This window comes from Struthio camelus, chromosome 8 (genome assembly GCF_040807025.1).
Source record: "Struthio camelus isolate bStrCam1 chromosome 8, bStrCam1.hap1, whole genome shotgun sequence".
NCBI lineage: Eukaryota > Metazoa > Chordata > Aves > Struthioniformes > Struthionidae > Struthio > Struthio camelus.
In genome coordinates this window covers 16,728,196-16,748,808 of record NC_090949.1, presented here as the reverse complement: position 1 = coordinate 16,748,808, position 20,613 = coordinate 16,728,196, and the positions used below count along the sequence as shown (strand labels likewise).

General features: G+C 38.4%; 1 long non-coding RNA gene across 2 annotated transcripts in view; it reads right to left on the bottom strand.

The window, feature by feature from the left end:
• LOC138068010 (uncharacterized) overlaps positions 1 to 8,434 on the bottom strand; it is a 43,335-nt gene extending 34,901 nt beyond the window's left edge. For both annotated transcript variants that reach the window (XR_011142525.1, XR_011142524.1), the window contains exon 1: positions 8,235 to 8,434. This is a non-coding gene — a long non-coding RNA (uncharacterized lncRNA). The remainder of the gene's footprint in view (positions 1 to 8,234) is intronic.
• Positions 8,435 to 20,613: the final 12,179 nt, after the last annotated feature.

Genomic DNA, 20,613 nt, shown 5'->3' with positions numbered 1-20,613 from the left:
ATGTCTTACTATTGTCTCTTTTTCAGATTAGTTTACAGCCCTGTAGTTCCAGCTGTTTTATTCTGAAACTCTAAAACCCTATCACTAGGGAGTTCTGTGTAATTGCCCATAATATGCACCACATTATCCATTTCAGGAACTGTGCTGAAAGACAGCAGCAATAAGGGGTTTTCTAAAGGCAGTCTGGTTTACACTAATGGATCTAACAGGAAGGAAATGCAATTTGAAAGAAGCTGATGCATATGTTCTATTGTTGAATATAATGTTTGATTTAATTATTAACTGTCTGTGATGGAAAGTCAGATCCTGCTCAGTTCTGCTTACAGTTTGGTACTCTGCTACCAGTAAAAACAGACAAGATTTAGTCTGAGGATTTAAGAGTTCTTTGTAAAATGCTGACATTTAATTGTGCTTTTATAAAATGTCAGCTGAGGAACCTCAATTGCATGCTTCCTCCATAAAGGCTTGCTTTCTTTTATTAAGCAAAATATACAATATAGAAGCTGACTCTTTCCTTTTTCACTTCTGTAAATCAGGAGATTCTCTGTTAAAGTTAATGAACTGCTGTAAATATTTAAATAAATATGATCCAAATTGAGTTCATATTCATTGCTGTTCTTGAACTGTTAATTTTTATTTTATTTTGTATTCCACGTCATACACATAGCACTGCAGTCAATCTGCTTCTATATCACTGAAGAAATGCACAATAAACCCAAGTGGAGTTTTAGGAAGGAGTTACAATGCGCTGGCATGACTTTACCTATCCTTCTTCTATCAGGGAAGGGGATTTGGCAGCCAATTTCAATACAATTCTGTAATTGGTGTTTTGTGATTTCTAGTGAACTGTTGTATCCTGGTACAAAGGCCCCTAATTCCATGTGTGGGTGTTAACATGGTGCAAGGAATGAATCCGTTATGAAGAACTCTCACCTGAAATTCCACTATCTTTTCCTTACTATGATGACTTTATCAAACTCATTCATATAATGTAATCTGGAAAGAAATAGGTACTAATACTAAACTGCTGCATTTTCAGAGCAGTTTAATGGTAAAAATCATCTCTCTTGCATAATTCAGATAAAAAACAGTAGTTTAACACCACTAGCAAACAAAATAATTGAGCAGGGTAATTTCAGTTTTGTATTTTGTATCTGTCTGGTGAGATTATCATATCTGGCACTATCTTAAGCAGATGCAGGACTGGAGTTGAAATTAAACAATAGTAATGATATTTGGAGTTCATCCAGAATGACCTTCATGGTTTATGAAAGTGGCTTCCACATCATTATTTGATCCGTATTTTCTCATCTTTCCTTAAACATATGTTTCTACATAAAATGCACACAGCATTGGCTCTGTGGGATGCCTTCTCCTTTGAAGGACTCAGAAGGGATTGGTTATTTTTGTCATGAGGGTACTAGAAAGAAATGAAGTCCCTAGGAAATCACAACCACAACTCAAACACCTAATAGATTTAGTCAGATTAAGAAAAAAATAGAGAGCCCCTCAACAGTGTATTTCCCATCTGGGTGTTAGTCAGCAGAACCTTGAACAGAGGTAGGAGCTGCTGCAGTAAAATCTATCTCAGATTAAACTGTAGACTTCTGCTCGTAATCTGTTCACAATTTTAGGGATTTGAGATTATTTTAGGGCTTTTTTAAAAAGCCTCAAACATTCTGAAGAGTTTAGTTTAGGGAAGTACTTGAGAGCTCAGATTAAGATATAGCCAGACCATTCTAGCCCGTAACTCTCATCAGAACAGATTTCTGCCGGGTCTTTCCTGGGTCAAGAGCATCATAAAAACAATCTTTCTCACAGTGTTTCAGGACTTCTACTTTCAGCCTTGCCAGAAACCAAGAAACACCAAGGTGTGCAACTTTTGTAAAAAGTTAACCAAGTTCAAAATGAGTACGAGCTGAGGTCAGCTTGAGTTTTGGCTAAAGCGTTCTCTTAGTTTCAGTGTTACTCCTACTCCTAATTAAAAGTTTATTGAAGCACTTTGCAAACTCTACTATATTGAAGAAGCAATTGTTGGAGTGAAAAGAAAACCTGTCAATTCTGAAAATAGCTTGGACTGCTCATGTGTCATTCTCAGTATATGCTGAAATATCTAGAAAAACGTGGCTCACACTGTGAATTACACCAGATACCCACACATGAATAAGCAGCCCCACTCCCCCTGCCTGTTTCTCCATAGGCTCATTTTTATAAAACACACGGTCAGATCTGAGCTGTGCTTTCTGCCACTGGAGCGAAGCAGGATGAAGCAGAGAACAAAGGAAGTTTCTCTCCTTGGCTTAAGCAGGCTCTGTCTGTTGGGCTCTGTGCGAGAATGAAGACCCAGACATTTGCAGTAACCAGCACACTGCAGCCTCAGGGTAAAAAGAGCTGTTCCATTTTCTTGGATCCCGTGACCTGACCTCAGGTGAGACTAATAAGTGCTAAGCACTGGAACATTTGCAAGTCAGGAGTGCTAGCTTTTCACCCAGTTCCTAGGGGTGCATCCTCCTGTCTTGGCCATGCCAAAAATCCATCATCCGTAAGCATCCTAACATGCCAGTACAGTCAGAGTTGGTGGGACTGATCCACATTCACTTCTCCTCTCCTTCTCAAGGTGCACGCTTCTAGCACCATCCACGCTTTGCCTCTTCCCTGATGTACCCCTCTATGTTTGTTGGCTCATGCACGTCCAACAGGGAGACTGAAAAGGGTATCAGCGGCTACATAGAAGAGCAATTGAAGAAAGAAATGCTCTGGAAACCATGTTTGTGGAGAACACAGGGAAAAACTGAACTCATGCAGGTGTTTCTTCATTTCTATTGTGATTCCTCCAGACAGCAAAACAGGTGAGTTTGCTGCATGCTAATCAGGAAAAAGAACATCTGAAATATGCATCTGCACATGAGCATCTGTGCAGAGTTTCTCCAAATCAGTTCTCAAGCGCATTTTTTTTTTCCTGTGTGGGCCTCTTTTGTACTGTGTTGTGCCAAGAGGTTTATTTTGTATAGGTGGAGAGACCCCTATCCACCAGCCATCAGGGAGTGCTATTAATATGCAGCATCTTGAATGCATGAGCTGAATGACAAGCTGGCAGAGTTTGAGACTATGTGGTCCAAGTTTATGTCTCTCCCAGAAGAGGCAAAAAGCCCCTTCCCAAGCTCTCTGCCAAATTGTACAAGAGATGAAAGAAAGGAGAATGGGCAAACTATTTTTTCTGCTTCTCTCTTCCTAATATCTTCATATTATCATTTCTTTTCCCCGGCCACAATTTCTGTGAACAGTAGATATTACATAGTTTGCTACTGAAGTCCACTGTCAAAAAAGATCACGACAGCAGAGCTATTGAACCCATATTTTTAAAACTGCTTGTGGAACTAATCAGAAATATTTACTAGACTTTTCACATATGCATCCATCTTTTGGGTGCATGTATCTTGCTCTACCCTTTGTATGAAATATCCCTACCACGAGTTAAGTATTAATCAAGGACCCAAATTTTAGACACACTTGCACTTTCTTTGGTTGCTACTGTAACTGTGCAAGACTTGACTCAGCTAGATTTTCAGCTAGATTTTCCTGAGTAGGAAGAAAGGACACCTGCATTACTAATTAGGGACTAGTTACAGCTTGATCGAGGAAGAGAAGATTAAACGGATATTACTCTCCTCATCTAGAAGATGGGCATGGACGCAGTGGGAAGAGGAGGAATCAGACAACTGCCATTCCCAGCCTCTAAACCTGCTGAGCTAGTGGCTGTGTCTAGCTGAAGCATCAGGCACCTGCTGGACTAGAGTAGCCCCCACTGTGGCTCACCTGGTGCAAGGGAGAGAGCTGCCACCAAGGCACATCTCCAGGCTTTGCTTCCTCCCCAGGCTATGTTTAGAGTGATACAGTTCATGTAAATATGCTTCATATTATCAGAGAGCTTCATCAAGGCTTTGTTTAAACATGTGCTGTTTATAGGATATACATGTTTACAAGGATGCTACAGGTCTTGCTGTCATGGGACAGCTCCTCTGTTTCTTAGTTGGAAAGCATATGAAGGCAGAGAAAAAAAAAATTTGGCTGTTTACTGGGACAGTTCTGCCTAGGAAGTCCCCAGCTGGTGACCACTGCTCACATACAGATGACTTAGCATGTACACATGCAGCTGTGCAAAGAAGATGGCTCAGTGCTGCAGTGCCTGCTCATGCTCACAGAGCACCCAGGTCCGTGCAACAGTGCTGAGGAGCAGGATCTCACATTTGCAAGTTAGCTGCACGTGTCCACACACTCACAGGGATCTCCTGCACCAAAATGCACCGGCTTTCATTTCTACACAATGTAACCCAGCTGCAGTTTGTTTGTGGGACTGGTGCCTTAAAACAGATCTTTTCCCCCTTCTCTGTTGTTAGCATCCTGTAAGGTCCCTTCATCAACTGTTCATCTTTGAGGAGTTCAAAAGAATTGGAGAATCAAACAGCTACAAATTAATAATTTGCCTCAGAGTCCTGTGATAGAAGAGACAGAATTCAAACATGCCCAAGTGTCCATCTAGGCTAGTGGCAATGTCGAACATGTAAGCTGAACTGAAACAAGCCCATCCCAAAGATCTCCTCTTGGTGGGGGCTGTTCCCACAGAGTCCCTCCAGCTGAGCAAGGAATTTGCTCTCCTTCTGCCCTAGATAGCGTGGAGGTAGGGCCCTAGCTTTGCTATCCTCGATCCTAACCTGTTGGGGCCTGACGACATGTGATTCCCAGAACAGCAACTTTAGAGTAGAAAAGAGGCGGCTCATACAATATCCTTCTTCCTCGAACCTGGCCTGATTAGCAAACAGTCCCCCCCCACCACCACCCGTCCTCTGCTCAGAGGTACTAAAGGCAGCAGCAAACTGGGCTTTTTCAGATACCAGCTGTTACCCTGGCATCGTTTCTTCCCTCTGTGCATGCCTTTGTCATTCCCTGAATCTCTGCCTGCTGCAGAACTCTTGGAATGAGTTAAAATGACTTTCGGGATGTTTTTCTCTTGCTTTAAAGGACTCATCTGCTTTGTTTTTCCCTCAGTCACAGCAGAACGTAGAAAATGGTCTACATGGAAAATGTGGAAAATGGTTTCTATGTAAATTTGAGGTAATGTCAGCCAGATTAATTTGTTAATTTAATGTCTAAAAATCATTTCGTATTCCCCACTTACAAATTTATATTCTTTCTTGTGGGAATATGCAGTATCTAATGCTCTCTCCACATCTGATCCATTTTTAAACTGCTCAAACTATTTTCTTCCATCATTCCACAAAGCAGGTTCATTTACAAATGAACTAGATCCTCATCAGTCACATGGGAAATTATATCTTTCATTCCTTTTTGAGACTGCAGTTCTACCCCTTTACTGGGAAGATTATATAATATCTCATGTAAGCAAAATTCCTTTCAATTCAGGGATCAGGGTAGGGAAGGTCAGACCAATACTGCCAGAGGAGCAAAATTACTAGCCACAGTTATTAGCCTGAGAAGAAATTAGTTACGGTTTGCAGAATGATGTGGGACAAGCATAAGTCTAGATTTGAATTTTACAAGGTTAAAAAAAACCCTTACAAATACATATTTTTATTATGCCATTAAAAATATTTCTGTGTTTAAAACTCCACCATTCAAACGTGTTGAAATTTAGGTGAGATATGAAGAAGCTCATAAAATAGATGATCTATTAATAATCTTGTCCATGCTCATACAGCAGGGGCTACCAACAAACTCTCACTGGTACTTTAAATTTCAGAAGTATTGATTTTTATCAGCTTGCCCACACAAATAGTGGAGAGATTTTCCAGGATAAAAGTCACCTGGGTAATCCGAACTTTCTGGTCAACATATCTCTGTTGTTCAGTGCCTGTAACCTCCCCGAAGTCAGTGGGAATGTTTTACACAGACTGACACTAGGCTTGGGTCTTAGACAAGAAAAACCAAAGCTTGGAACCACACATTCAAGGGCTTCTCACAGAGAGAGAACTGAAATAATTTGAATAAAATTCCTAGGTGTTGAATAAACACCAGAATAGCATGGATGCTGGCAGCAGCAGCTTTAGGATTTAAGGAAGCTGGTGGATACCAGAACTGCCTGATGTCAGACCAGGTCCAAGCTGGGTTGTGCTTGCAACAGTGGCAATCCCAGATGCTTCAGGAGGTGTGAGAGCTTTTCAGGCAGCAGCCTGGGACAAGCTGCCTCCATGTGAGGCCCATGCTGGCCTCTACATATCCCCAGCAGCATTTTAGGTTTGCTAATTATGACCCTTCCACATATTGTTGATGTTCTTACAGACATCCAGTTCTTTTTGTGAGCCTCATCTCCTCAGAATTAAAGCACATTGTCTGAGCCTTCTGCTGAGCTCTCCCTCTGTGCAGAGCCAACCAAACACCCCATACACTTTAAAAGCATGCAAGAGACTCCACTTACCCTGCTGAGGGCAGCCTCCGAGGCCACTACAGCAGGGAATAACTTCCCCCCAAAACTGACTGTCAGCAAGGCGGCTGTGGATTTCCTTAAAATAACAGATGCCTGAATAGAGAATATTGATCTAGGCTATCATGTCAATCACAAAAAAAGAACAAGCTAGCAGGTTTTGTAACAAAATGTGTCTTTCTTTCCAAAGACCAGAGGATATAACTATTTTTAATGCCAGTTGGACAGACAACTAGCTACCAAAAATTTCATCCAAGACAAAACATTTTGCTGGAGACAAGCAAGACCAAGAGAGCAAGTTTTCCAATGAAGCAAGATAGATTGGTTCCACAGCCAGCTTCATTAGCCACAGCAGAAAGCAATGTGCAGTAATTTGCTTAGCAGCTGCACTGAGTTCAGAGGGCACCTGGTACCCTTCACCTTGGGCTGCTCTCACAGCCCTTTCCCGCTCCTCTTGACACTTCTATATTGAGCAGGTCAATACAAGGACAATAAAATGGTGAACTATCAGATTGTTTTGAAATTCTGGTGATGCAAAAGGTCTGCAGCCTTCCACATTTTGGATCTTACTATGTTTTTCCTTAGTGGCTTCAGGAAGGAGGCTGTACCCATGGTCACGCTGAGCTGTCGGGCACGCACAGACACAGCGAGCCCTCAGACGCAGACCTGCCTCTGGAGCATGGGAAAGGCTGTACAGGACCTACGTAACACAGGACTGCGCTGCCAGACCCCCAGCATAAAAGACTATGGAGCTTTTATATTAAACAGAGCTTCAAAGCAGTAAAAATATTAAGGCGCACCAAGAAACAGAAGCAGAAGGGTTCCTTAATAGCCCTATACTGTTCTTGCCATGAGTCCTAAGTGCTTACTGAGGAAGTGACCTTTATGAAATTATTGTTTATGATCTCTCAGTGTGTGCCAGCATAGGCACAAAGAGTATTCCAATTTATTTAAAAGGTTACATATCAAAACTGAATATGCAGTACAACTGTGTTATCACATTGTATAGCTTTTACATAAGAAATCCAATACATAGCATGTATGCCTTCTAGGCACCTGGGCCAGATTCCTACAGCACCGAAACTAGAGCTGATGGAGTAATTCATAATCAAATAATTTATTTATCCTTCTTTTCTTGTTTATAAATTGTCTACAAATCACTTAAAAATTTCTCAGAATAATCCCACTTTAAATTACTTACAAATTTCTTCCAATAAATCACTCGTTACCTTGCAGACTATTTGAACACAGAATCCAAGGTACTCAGCGTTTTTGCAGATGAAAACTGCTCCTGCTGAATAATTTAGTTGTCTCAGTTTCAGAAAGCTGATCTGATTTCTTCTGAGCCATACGACCCTCTTAGGGTACCTTATGTATCATAAACAATCTCCCCCTCACCTGCTGCTTATTAGAGGCACTGGCTAGCCTGACCCAGCACTGCCTGCTACCTGCCCTCAAGCTGACTTTACTAACTTGGGTGGCAAAAACACTCCCAAGTGCAGATGGAACACCTGTGCACGGCTCTGCGCTTCAGCTCACCGCTCCCCAAGTAAGAAAGTGCCCCAAGTCAGCCAGTTTCCCAGAGGGAATGTTTCTCTCAGTCGAAAAGGTAAAAGATGAAGACAGAACACATTTATTCCAGCAAAATAAACAGTTAGATTCTCATGCACAAAATTGCATGAAGTCACAAAATAAAAACCAAACTAAAATAAAAAGTGCAATTCTTGACTGCAGTTATTCACAAGGATCCCTCCTAGCTCCTGCAAGACCAACAGCAGAGCGGGCAAACCATTACCTGCTGGAGGCTCTCCCGAGCTGCCTCACCCTGAGGAACACCTTGCGGCTGGGGGCGGACGGTGACCACGTGCAGGGGCCCAGCTGCCTCGTCCTGAGAGTGCCCCAGGGCTGCCAGCAGCCTCCCTGTGCCCCGCAGCAGTGCCAGCACAGCTCCCACCGCTGGGCCCAGAGGGGCTCTGACCTCCTTCCTCACCCTGTTTCTCAGAGGCAGAAGACAGAAGCAAACATAACAAGCAGGACGCTTCCTCTTCCGGCCCTGCTGACATCGAATTCCTTCTCTAGTCTTGGAAGATTTCCTGGACTTTCATTTCTAGCATATTCCTTCAAAAGAATGTGTTTTTTTGGCGTCAGCTCTTTCTGCACGTCACAGCATGCGCAAGACTATGCTTAAACTTGATACACCATGAGAATTATTTTCGATAAACATCTTACTAGATTCAGAGCTTCTTACTTGAAGTTAGTTTCTAAGAGAGACCACACATCATATTTTGGAGTTCAAATGACAGTCTTGGCATGTACACTGCTCTTTTCTAAATTACCCCAAATTATCAGCCTCTGGATTCTATCATGATCTCTTGTGTACTAAATAGTTTTAAAAAAAAAAGTTTCTTAAAATTATTCTGCTTACAAGTAAATCACTGAATTTACCAGTGACAATTTCCTGACAGCACATGCGAAGAGAAATTGGCCCATAAGATTCACTTCATGCTGAAATACAGTCTTTAATACTTAAAAAGAAAAAAAATCTGAAATAGAAATTTGAAATCTGCACACAATTTCTTATTTTCTTATATCTTCTGGTTTGTTCCTGTTTCTGGACAATTGCTATAATTAACAAAGGTCAAGGTTCTCTAAACTGTTCCATCTAGCTGCAACCTTGCTGAAGTCATTCAGGTAATGCATTACTGTAGGACTGATTGCAAATACCAAGTAACACGATGTGAAATCCAAATCTTATAATTAAATATATCACTAAAAAATTATTTTTGCAAGTATCTAAGAAGTCTAACTGAAAATTTGCTTTTGCAAATACTCATGAAAGCTAATTTCAAGTGCTTGTATGCTCATAGAGAGCAAATTCAGCAAGAGTCATAGACATGATCAATTTGGAGTTCATTTCTGAATTTAAATGAATATTCATAGACATTTTTAACTATTCCTTTAACTTCAATACAGACTCATCAGCGCTCATTTGCACCTAGTTTTTATTAGTGCAAATCAGGATTAAAAACATTGAAATCAAAAGTTAAGCATGTCTGAAAAATGCTTGAAGAGGAGCAGAACTGAGCCATCCTTTCTTATCTTCAGAATGGAATAATTCAAGCTTCCTTTTTTGTTAAAATTTGAGAATAATTTGTGATCTTTAGAAGTTATTATTCTGCTCTCAGCTAAAGCTATTTATATGCTTTGATACATTCCTTTACATAATGGTGCTTCTTCCCCCCATCCCTCAAAAGTTATTCATCTACAATAATATTTTTCCCATTTCCATGGATTCAGTTTAAATGAAGTTTATAAAACCCTCATAGAATGATATAATATGGACTGGTTTCAAATGCTATGAGGTTGAATGTTAGTTCTTTCAGTCATAAAAATTTTGATGATATCACGAAAAAGGTGGAAGATATTTTAGAAAACAAATCTCACAGGTTGCAGGTTAGTGAGTTATTGAAACATTTTCCTAAACTTAAGAGTATCATCAGTCACACTTATTCAGTTATATTACTTATATACTTCAAGTTACTCATGTACTCAAATAGCTTGTAGAATATGATAATACAGTAAAATCACATTGTTTTCAAAGCTTTAGTGCTGATTTTTTTTATTCATATCTTATAATTTATTCTTTTTCAGTTTGAATTTGAAGTCAGCAATTTTTCATTTTATTTGACTCTCAGTTTATCTGAAAACTCTGGGATGATCACTGAAGCTGTTTGAAAAGATGAGACTGTATTAAAGGTCAAATTTTCAAAAATATTCTAGGTGATTTAGAAGCATAAAGGTCTACTGACATACAGGCTTCAAAATGCCTTAGTCACTTTTAAATGCGGTGCATAAATCAGGGACTGTTTCACTCTTGTGACTTTTTTCCCTAACTTTACCATGTCAAAGTCATGTACAAAGACATACATTGAGTTCCATCAGAAAAGCTAATGAAGATAATTATGTTAGCGCTAATCAGGTTTGTGAACTATGATGTTAGTCAAAAGTTTTTTCAAAGAGCCACTGACGAATTTGATGGCCCATAATTCTTGAAAATTAACCAATCCGTTCTTCAACTTTTCTCTTGGAAATGTGAAGTGATGTGGAATACTGTCTCTTAAGAATATCTTTTCCAATGTACCAATACTTTCTAGAAGTTACAGATGCATTATTCTCAGTTATTGTTTGCATTCATGGGGTGCCAGTTACTTCCCTACAAAAGAATTTTCTTGAAACTATGCCCAACAAAACCAGAAAGCTAAAAAACCCAATATGAAGAGAAGTTTTTTTCCTTTTTTTTTTTTTTTTGGAACCATTTTTCTTAGATTAGCCTAACATCTAAAATCAATATTTTTCCCTACTTATTTTCTTCAGCACCCTGCTTCTGGGCATGTTTCATACAAAGGAAAGTGAAAAGCTTGGCTTTGAAGTCACAGAAAACTCACTGGCCAAGTGCATCAGCAATTCACGGAAACACATATGAAGGCATAAAGCAGAGAATTGGTACAGATCAGAGAAACTACACAAGCCGCTATATCAGTTCAGCTTCATTTATTAAAAAGAATTAACAAGATACCCTGTATTGGACTCTCTGCTATATTACTTACAGAACAACAGGTCAAAATTTATGAGAAACTTCTGCTCCTGCCTTTTGTGGATGCCAAGGCCTTTATCCTAGGTGGATCATTTAACTCCTTTCAGATACAACATTCTAATTTCATCCAGCATGACTGTTATTCACCTTTATTTCTTAGATCATATTCACCATTGTTGCAATAATCACTAATTATCTAAAATTCTGAAAACATAATTGAAATATGACATTTATTTCCTTAAATTTCTTTCTCTGACGAGAATACTGTGTGATATGCATACACTTCCAACACTAACTGATTAGCCAAGATACATCTTAGCTGAGGAAAATGGTTTAAAATATTTTTTTATTCTGGCTACGAAGTTCTGCAATATTCTTTCACACTCAGTACAATAATTTTTATCCTTGTCGTCTTTGCTTCTCATTCTCCCCGCAGTCATTTACTCAACCATGGGGTTCTGAAGAATGCCTTAGCTATTAGTCTACATGAATAAACTGTTGCTTTCACACCAAATATATAATATGCAAATAATCCATCATAATTCATCTGTTTCTTTAGGCTAATTTATATCTTAATGACTTGGTCATTGGGAATGGAAGCACTTGAGCTTCAAAAATAGAGCTTGTTGAAAACCTTTTGCTGAAATATATAATTTTCAAACAGGTTTTCAGTCAGCTCAAATCAATGTTGAGATCCTTTGTTTAGTGAATCATCACTTCAATATATAAGATAGAGATCTGACTTTATTATTAAACAGCCCATAATTTTGTGTATGAGATATAGGGATAGCAAAGAAAACACTGCACCCATGAGAGCGCTGGACAAGCTATTTCTGAGATATAATATAGTTATAAAGGATGTTTTAAAAATTATTCTAAGTCATAGACATGGCAATGACTTTGCCATTAATTTATTGCAAAAGCAGCTGCGTTCAGAAAATAATTTAAATTAATTTAAAAGATTCCATCAAGTTTTAATAGATAAGTTCTATATACATTTGGGAAACACAGCTACACATGGTTCACATTTCAGATAGCTGCAGAAATGGACCAACAGGAATATTCAAAAGGTGAAAATGGTGGGAGTTCCAGTCCTGAGTCATCAAAGCTGATCTGAGGAATACCACTTGTATAAAAATTCCTTCAGCGATGAAGAACTTGGAAATTACATTGGCACATGACACAGCACTTTGGTAGAAATATCCTAAATTCACTTGGTGAAGCAAATTCAGGCATTAATGAAATTCCCCTGGAACTGCTGCAAGCCTCGACCACACGGGGTGTGGCACGGAGGAGCTGGTGCTTTCTGAATTCATACAGACGCACGCTCAGAGGCACTACCTTTCCCTACGGAGAAGCACCGAATCAGAGTCCTACCTTGGCTGAAATCAGTCTGACATCCGTAAAATCTAGATTTTCCATTGGCAACACTCAGTTAAAGCAAAGAGCGTTTAAAGAAAAAACTCCCAGAATGGGCATTCTGGAGCTCTTGTTCATTAAGGGAGGGATTAGGGATCTTGGTGGCGCCTGAAAGCTGCAGTGTCACAGTCCGTCTAGAGCCATGCATGGCGGCAGTTGTTGGCTCTTTAAAAAGATAACTTCAGTTCTGATGGAAAGGACATGCAGATTCAAGATCACAATCAGGAGGATAAGGGAAAGGCTGAATGACATTAAGAGAGATATCACTAACAAACCTCACACAGTAAAAACAATGGCAGTAAAATCACAATGACAGAACAATCATTTATGTCATACCAGTTGGAGAGAACATCGATTTAGAAGGTGTAATCAGGTCCATTTATTGCAAGAACTAAACAAATAAGGAAACTGTGAAAGTGGATACAAATATCTCCTTCACCGTATTTTAAACCAGTAGCATAGTTTTACCCAATTAGAATGAAATTCATCTTATAAGAAATATCTAATTAGATATGGTAAACTTATTTTATTATAAAAGAAAGACATTGATGATTCCTAATTATACACATATATGTTCTCTAAGTAAATTAGTTATTGTTAAAGCCTTTATACTGAACATGTCCTTATACAACAGTGTCATCTAGCGGTCACTGGCCAGACTCTTTGCTTTAACTGGAAGATGGAAATGGCTGAAAAAAACCCTCATAATAATATTGTGTTTCTTTGTTTAATAAATTGCATTATTTCATAAAACAAAATACTCAGTCATTTCTAATGTTCATTTAAAAAAATCAGATCTTTCAACATACTAGCAGAAAGTATGAAAGGATTGATATCTGGACACTTTGGGAATGAAGGGAAAGCCTATCAGTCACCAGTGCAACGAAAAGGAGGGCTGTGCCAGCTGCCTTCTGCCATGTTAGCAACAACAACAGGTTTAGTCTATTTCTCTGCCTCCAGATTTGTTATCAGTTCTCTATAGTCCCTTCGGTTCAGATTTATAGTTTAAGCTGGTGCAAGTTTTGCTGTCAGTTGGGTGATTTCGGCAGGGAGCCAGCTCCCTGGGAGTTGCCCCTACAGCTTGCAACGGCTTTGCCGCTTACCCTGTGGCACTGGGAAAAGGGGAACAGAAAATCCAGGCCACTTCCTATGCACGATTTAAGCAATTCAGATCATTTCATGCATTCAAGTCCACAGTCCCTCACTTTGAGCTTTTCTGTTCAACACCATGCAGCTCTAGTGTATCCAAGAGAGCTCACTAATACTTTGTTTCATATCAGGCAGCTAATTGTGACCTGGGATAGAATAGCATGAGCATGTGCTGCTTCTGACTGGAACGTTTGAGACAATACACCCTGTGGAATAAATAATTACATTTTACAAACCTACATCCTGGAAACATTTGCAATTGACAGAAAACAAAAACTCTGATGTGATGACAACATAGCAATGCATCACCATAGCCCTGAATAACCTGCCATCAACTGAGCCCTATATCTACCAATAAATCTTATTTTATCAAAAAGAAGAACTTTGTTTTCTGTAACCTGCTGAAAGTTCTGGTTAATGATATTGTTAGTGCACAGTCTCGACAGGGATTCCTACCACAGATTTTGGTAAAACTCATGCTTTATAAGGTACGTGTCTCTGAGATCAAATACTGATAATCATGGTCAAACACATAAAAACAGACAGTATTTCTCTGATCCTTGCTGTAATAGACTGCTCATCCTCCCAAAAGAGCCTTGGGGCCTAATACTAGCAATCTGAACAAATCAGAGATCACAAAATTGTCAGATCGGCAAGCTTTGATCTTTGACGTAACCAAATAAAATTCAGATGTAGAACTCCTCAATTAATAAGGAGAGAATTCTTTTTCCAAGAGTCCACTAACTCAGAAATGTCTCTGGAAGACCTGGGCCCTTGTTTCTGGACACATAGATGTCATAATTCAGGCCTTAGGACCATAAACAGAATTGCTTAAATTTGAAAGGTCTTTTTGAGTACGTTCTGCAAAAATTTCACCATGCATTATACATGGATCTTCAGCATCCAGTAATTACTAGTATTGTCTTATGGTTAGCACTCCCCCAGCTCAGTGAAATTATGGCAAGAAAAGGAATTCTTGTAGAAATCAGCTTCTTTGTCAAGCTTTTTCAGAGGTAAGATATAAATCAAGGGCTGGATTTTATGCATCAAATCTGATCTCTAACAAGTGTGGGGCGTTCCCTATTCCATGCTGCTGGGTCCCACTCACCAGGCTTTTTTGTTCAATCCAGCATTTATAAGAAGGGCCGCACTAAGTCAGCATTCTTCGACTGGATTGTTTCAGTGATCAATAGAGAAAGGACAATGATTTATTTATAAAGCAGCAATGCAGCACTGCAAGAATTAGTTCTCTTTTGGAAATGTTTCCCAATCCCTACATAAAAGAACACCCAATACATTTCAGTGTGATTTGCACTGCAAACCAAATTCTAACTTTACTCCTTCATTTTTTTTCTCTTTTTGAAGTATTGTGTAGCTTTTTATTTAAAGCTTATTGTATATTGATTTAGCAAGGAATAAGTAACAGCCATATGAATTTTCTCACAGTGAGATGGGTTGGTAGAAAAAGAGTTTTGTAACCAGAAACAGAAATAAGCGATCTACTGGGTATTAAAATCTATTCTGATTATATTAGATATTGATTATATAGTTGATATACGTGAATAACATAGGCATTTTAGATACATTTCAACATAGGCAGTCTTGTTAAGTAACAGCGTAGTCCACATCTGCAGGATAATATAGTAGAAACGGATCCTTTGCATAGGAAATAGAATATATGTCTTTGAGTTCCTTGTTATGTTGATTATTACATTTGGGAAAAATAGCATTCTGTATTATTATGGCAGTCTAAAAAATAAATACGTATCTAAATCTGCAAAAAATACAGTTTGTAACAATCTAGGCACATACTCACTGTTTCATGAAAAGTAAAGAGGATAGAAAGTATGTTTTACATCTTCAAAAGGAGAATTTTCCCCCCTTTTGGGTTGCATGTTTCTTCATAATCATCATTTTGCAATATAATGTCAGAATAAAGCACAAAAGGGAATTTTTTTCCAACAATTGGAATTGCCATGGCAACACCCCAGATCTCAGATAAAGTTTGGTCCTGTACCGATACTCGCATTAGCATTTGTTTTTTGTGCTGAGCGCAATACTCAATGTAAAAAACACTTTGCTCTTTCTAGTTAAGTATAGAAGGTGTAATTTAGATTATTTCTGAAGTATGAACTATAGGATTTCAACAGCTCCACATCTGTAAAATCATGTATTTTCAAAATGACACAAATCATCAGAAGGAAATTAAGTACAGCTGTCAATAGTAAGAGCAATTGTTTGTATCTCTAGTCTTAATTATGTTGCATTTGAATTACTTTCCACCACCCCCTTTCCAGCAGCTCCTCACTTTCCCAAACAAGTTAATCTTCAGTGTTTGTATTTGCATATATGCATATATATACACCTATATATATTTATATAAAGAAACAGGTGAAATTAAGTGATTTATTTAAGCCACCACAGAGTCAGAGGAAACAAATCTTTCCCAGAAATCCTTACAAGAATACTCTCCTTACACTAATGCAAAGAATTAGTTGAAGGTAAAAACAGGTCTTTCTCCTCTGACACTTCAAAATTCTATCCAAATTATAAGGAAATTAGACTCCTTTAAGTTATAAATATTCTAACATGGCAGTCCTACGTATCTACAGTACATTCACATGTAAACATATTCAGGATGTGTTCAGGAGGTTTTTACTCCTATAATACTACCATGCAGGCTAGTAGAATGATGTATTAGACCCAAAACACGGAGGCAGGATATATGAGCATTCCAGCTGAAACCCGACTCCTCCCCAAGCAGAAAACAAAACCAGAATATGCTTTCTATCAAAGCAGCATACAGTTCAGATTTCAATTACCGATTTTCTCAAATGGTGCAGACCAAGACTTTAAAAAAAATAATGTTGGCAATATCTAGGAGTTAACCGTAATTGTTCCTGAATAAACTCACCAACAAAGTACCAAAGTACTTATTATGAATTTTAACAGTTCTCCTGATAAAATACATAGTACAGAAAGAAAGATGAGACTGAAATTCTGTTGCAAAAATAAGTGAATTCAGAAAGGTTTGATCTTTCAAAATTGGGCAACCGTCATGAAACATATAAACAACGCAATGCAAGTATGTGGTCTTGGTCTTCTCAAGGATGTACCACATGTTCCATAATAAATACAGTGAAGAATGTAATAGGAAATGTCTCCAGATGGAGAGGGAATAACTCAAACACAAGACCTGTGTCTCTTTTCTCATTAAGGGTCAGTCAGCTAAAAAACATAGGCTGGGAAAGGATCTTCTAGATGCATGACATTAAATGAGGCAGTCATGATTGTCACGCGAAACATCCTGAACTCCAACATCTTATGAGCTTTTTTCAAGCTCTGCTTGAAAAATATCTTGGTGTTTTAAATGCCACTACCTTCTTGTTCATGTTATAGATGAACTTCTGTCTTCACTGAGTTCAGTGATTAAACTTTCATTGCTTGCATGGGCCCAGGATGACAACGTGATAGGCAGAAATGTGATAGGCAGAAAATTCTATTTAAGAACAGAATGAGCTAATAATCAAAATGAAAAGCACAAAAATATGAAAAGAAAAACACCTGGGGCCAGACACTATTAGTTGTTGTGGGCTCAGGTTCAATGACCTGGCAGAACCTTTAAGTCCCAACTGAATTGCCCTAAGAGGTGTGCATTTCTTTTCACTGATAATCTTGACGGCTATATACACTGGACTCCTCTTTGAGACACAAGAGTACTGAAAGGTTCATGATGTGTCCTTAACTACTTTGGAGATTAACAGCCTTGACAGTTGCAAAGCACTTGGCAGGTAAGTTTGGCATGTCCCGGATCAGGTCCTGAGAAGCCAACAACATGTGCTGCATTAGAAACACACTAAAATCACATCAAATGTGATTCATTTCTAATATTTACTGGTGAATACAAGGCAAGAGAATGAGACCCTCTTGCTACATTTCTATACTTTCATTATTTAACTTTTTCCCTTATCTTATTGATTTCTTTTCTGCAGGAAAGTCTGCCAGCTTTACAGCACAGTAATCATCTTTTGGGTTCATCCTTGTGTTAATGTACAAATTGTTAATTAAGACACCTTTTTTTTTAGAAAAGGCAAAATGTTTTTGTTACTGCACAACATCTTCCACTCTCCAAAGCAAAATGTTTCCTTTGTATGGGAAATAGCTGGGGTCTGCTTGAAGACATAGGTATATTTTGAATCTGCTTTTTCAGATTATTCCCTGTAATGTGAGGGAATAGTTGAGTTGAGCTGTGAGAAATCAGTACTTTGGAGATTGTAAAACAAATCAGAAAAATAGGAGGGAGCTGGGAAGAAAAGACAGACAGCAGAGAGACTACATCACCGGGCATCTGGGCGGTTTTACCCCTTTCCTTGCTACCCTACAATTTTTGTAGTAGCTCCTTTTCAAAGGGAGTCAGATGTAGGTAGCTGTGTCACTGGTAGCTGTGTCACTGGTAGCTGTATCTGCAACCATGCAGTTGTGATTTTATTATGCAGCATCGTGTTTTAATAGTCATCTGAAAGCATTATTGAAATATCTCATTGCACATTACAATGACTTTCGTACCAGTAACTAAAGATGTAGTCCCCAGGAAGTGCCATTTATTTCAGCGGAGCACAGCTGCACTAGAGGAAAAAGCCTGGGGCACCAGCAGCAGCAATAGAGAAGCAGAGGGAATCAGCAGCTTCTGTTTGTTTTGAAAGAGAAAACTCATCTTTTTTAAAGTATTTATTTGCAAACACCTTGCACAACTACAGACCTTTTTAGAGTAGTCTCCCATTTTTTTACTTCTGAATTAATTTGTCTTCAGGTGCTGTTTTGATGATTTTACTAATCTTTGCCTTTGCAAATAAATCTACTCCTTAGTTTTCAGTTGTTGACATTTCCTGTAATTTTCCACAATACTGACCACTAGCCTTGTAAAAAAGTCTAGCAGTTCTGTTTTTAGTATCCAGCATGCCCACACTCAGAGGTTACACACTCTGAAAAACATATGCCCCTTTTTAACTTGTGCTTGTGCTCTAATGGAGGAAAAGCAGCAATTTTTTGAAATGTCTTTCTTCTTATGCAAATATGTTGTTCTTTTTCATTTTTTTCCATTTAAGAAAAATATTTCTGCAATGGTAATTGAAAAAAATAGTTTTTGAAAACCATTTTGATCAGGTTTGCAATAGCCATTATAAATAGTTATCATCATTATGCAGGGAAGCATAGGAAGGATAAAAATAAAATACAACTCAATTTCAAACCCCTCATTTTTTCCTAAAAATAAGGATTACATTTCTGACTATCCTAAATGTAGTATCTTGGGCTGCAGACTGGGAACCTTTTTCTCATGCTGTCAAAGTTGTGTGTTGTGAACTGGAACAGGTCACTTAATCTATAGCCGCTCTTTTTTTCTCCTTCCTTCCTTAGCTGTCTAATTTATACAGTGAAATACCAGGACAGACTATAACACTCTGCTGCCTATACAGCACACAGAAAAATGAGGCATGATCTTTTAAATACAGTATTCATTATAATACTGGCATTAGAAATACTTTACTGTTTTACAATGCAAATAAGATCTTCCTAGTTATAGGGGTTGCATATGCACATGTCACAGAAGCACATTTAACGACAAGCAAAAAATACATAAAAAATAGGGGAAGCTGAATGATGATTGAATTTCATGGGGTAAAAATCTGATCATGAACGCTACTTTCTGCTTAGTGCATAATGGAGGATAAAGTGTATTCATTTACTTTCCTCAAATGTGTAAATTTTCAATGTGTACAGTTTCAATAATTAGAAATTCGGATGCCAGAGTTTCCATAAATAACAAAAATCATCAAGATGCATTTTTTCCTTGTGCATTTTTTCATTTTATCTGATTTACAATTTTTTTATTTTCTTTATTTGATCTCAAGAGATTAAAGTCCAACCCACCTAGGTATATCACAGGCAAAATAAGTCATACGACATGCTCAGGTTTTAGAGTCATTAGCTATCTGGAGATATCGTCTTAAGCAGTGCAGTTAAAAAACCTACAGAGAAAAAGACAGAATACATCTGAAAGTAAAAAGCCTCTGTGGGTGTTGGAAGAAACCAGCAAGAACAGTGGATAATGGAAGATCGCTAGTGCAGGTAGTGGGCTTATCTGTATGACAAATTGATGAAGAATGAGGAGAAAAACTATGTTGATTTAATGCTGGCAATTTGAAGCATAGGCTGCACTGCTGTTTCAGACAGAAATACCAAGATAAATTCAGAAGCAACCCTTGCTCTGACAGATTAATAAAATACCAGGAATTATTTGAGCTTCTTAGAGGAAGGGATCACTAAAGAGCCCTTCGAATACCCAAGATATTGCACATAAGAATAAAGGAACAGCTCATCCAGCCCTTGCCTGCCTGTTCTCAAGAACATGCTTTAAACTGATAGCCAAGCTTTTCTAGTAGACATGAAAAAATATGTATTAGAAGAGAAAAAGCAAAGAATAAAGTGAACATCTGCTATTGATACCATATTAGAAAAACCTGGCAGTGGTAGTGCCTTCAAACAGGACACCTAAGAAAGGCTTACCTACAATAAGAAAAACATCCCATACTGGGTCTTATGTTTCAACTTATGATTCACATATTCATGATTAGCAATAGGAATGTTTACTGTTTAAATGGAACATCCAGACTTTTCACACTTTGAAAATAAGGAACAGCTGATAAGATAAAGTGACTTAGTCTAAACATTTTCACCACCACATTAAGCATGTCTGATCAAATATGAAATAACACATTTTCCAGAATGAGGGGCTTCCTGGAGAATTTGGTTCTGCCAGCTGTTTTAATATGTGGTCTGCATGCTCACTACTAATAAAATCAGCATACCCTGTCACTAGAAAAGGTGTCTTAGCACATTTTACTGATCAGAAAGGCATGCTTCTTGGCTGGATTTCTGAGAGTAAGTCTGATTTACCAGCATTTTGGTCCAATTCAAGAAAATCCAGCATTCTCAGAAAGGCTACCGTGTGTCA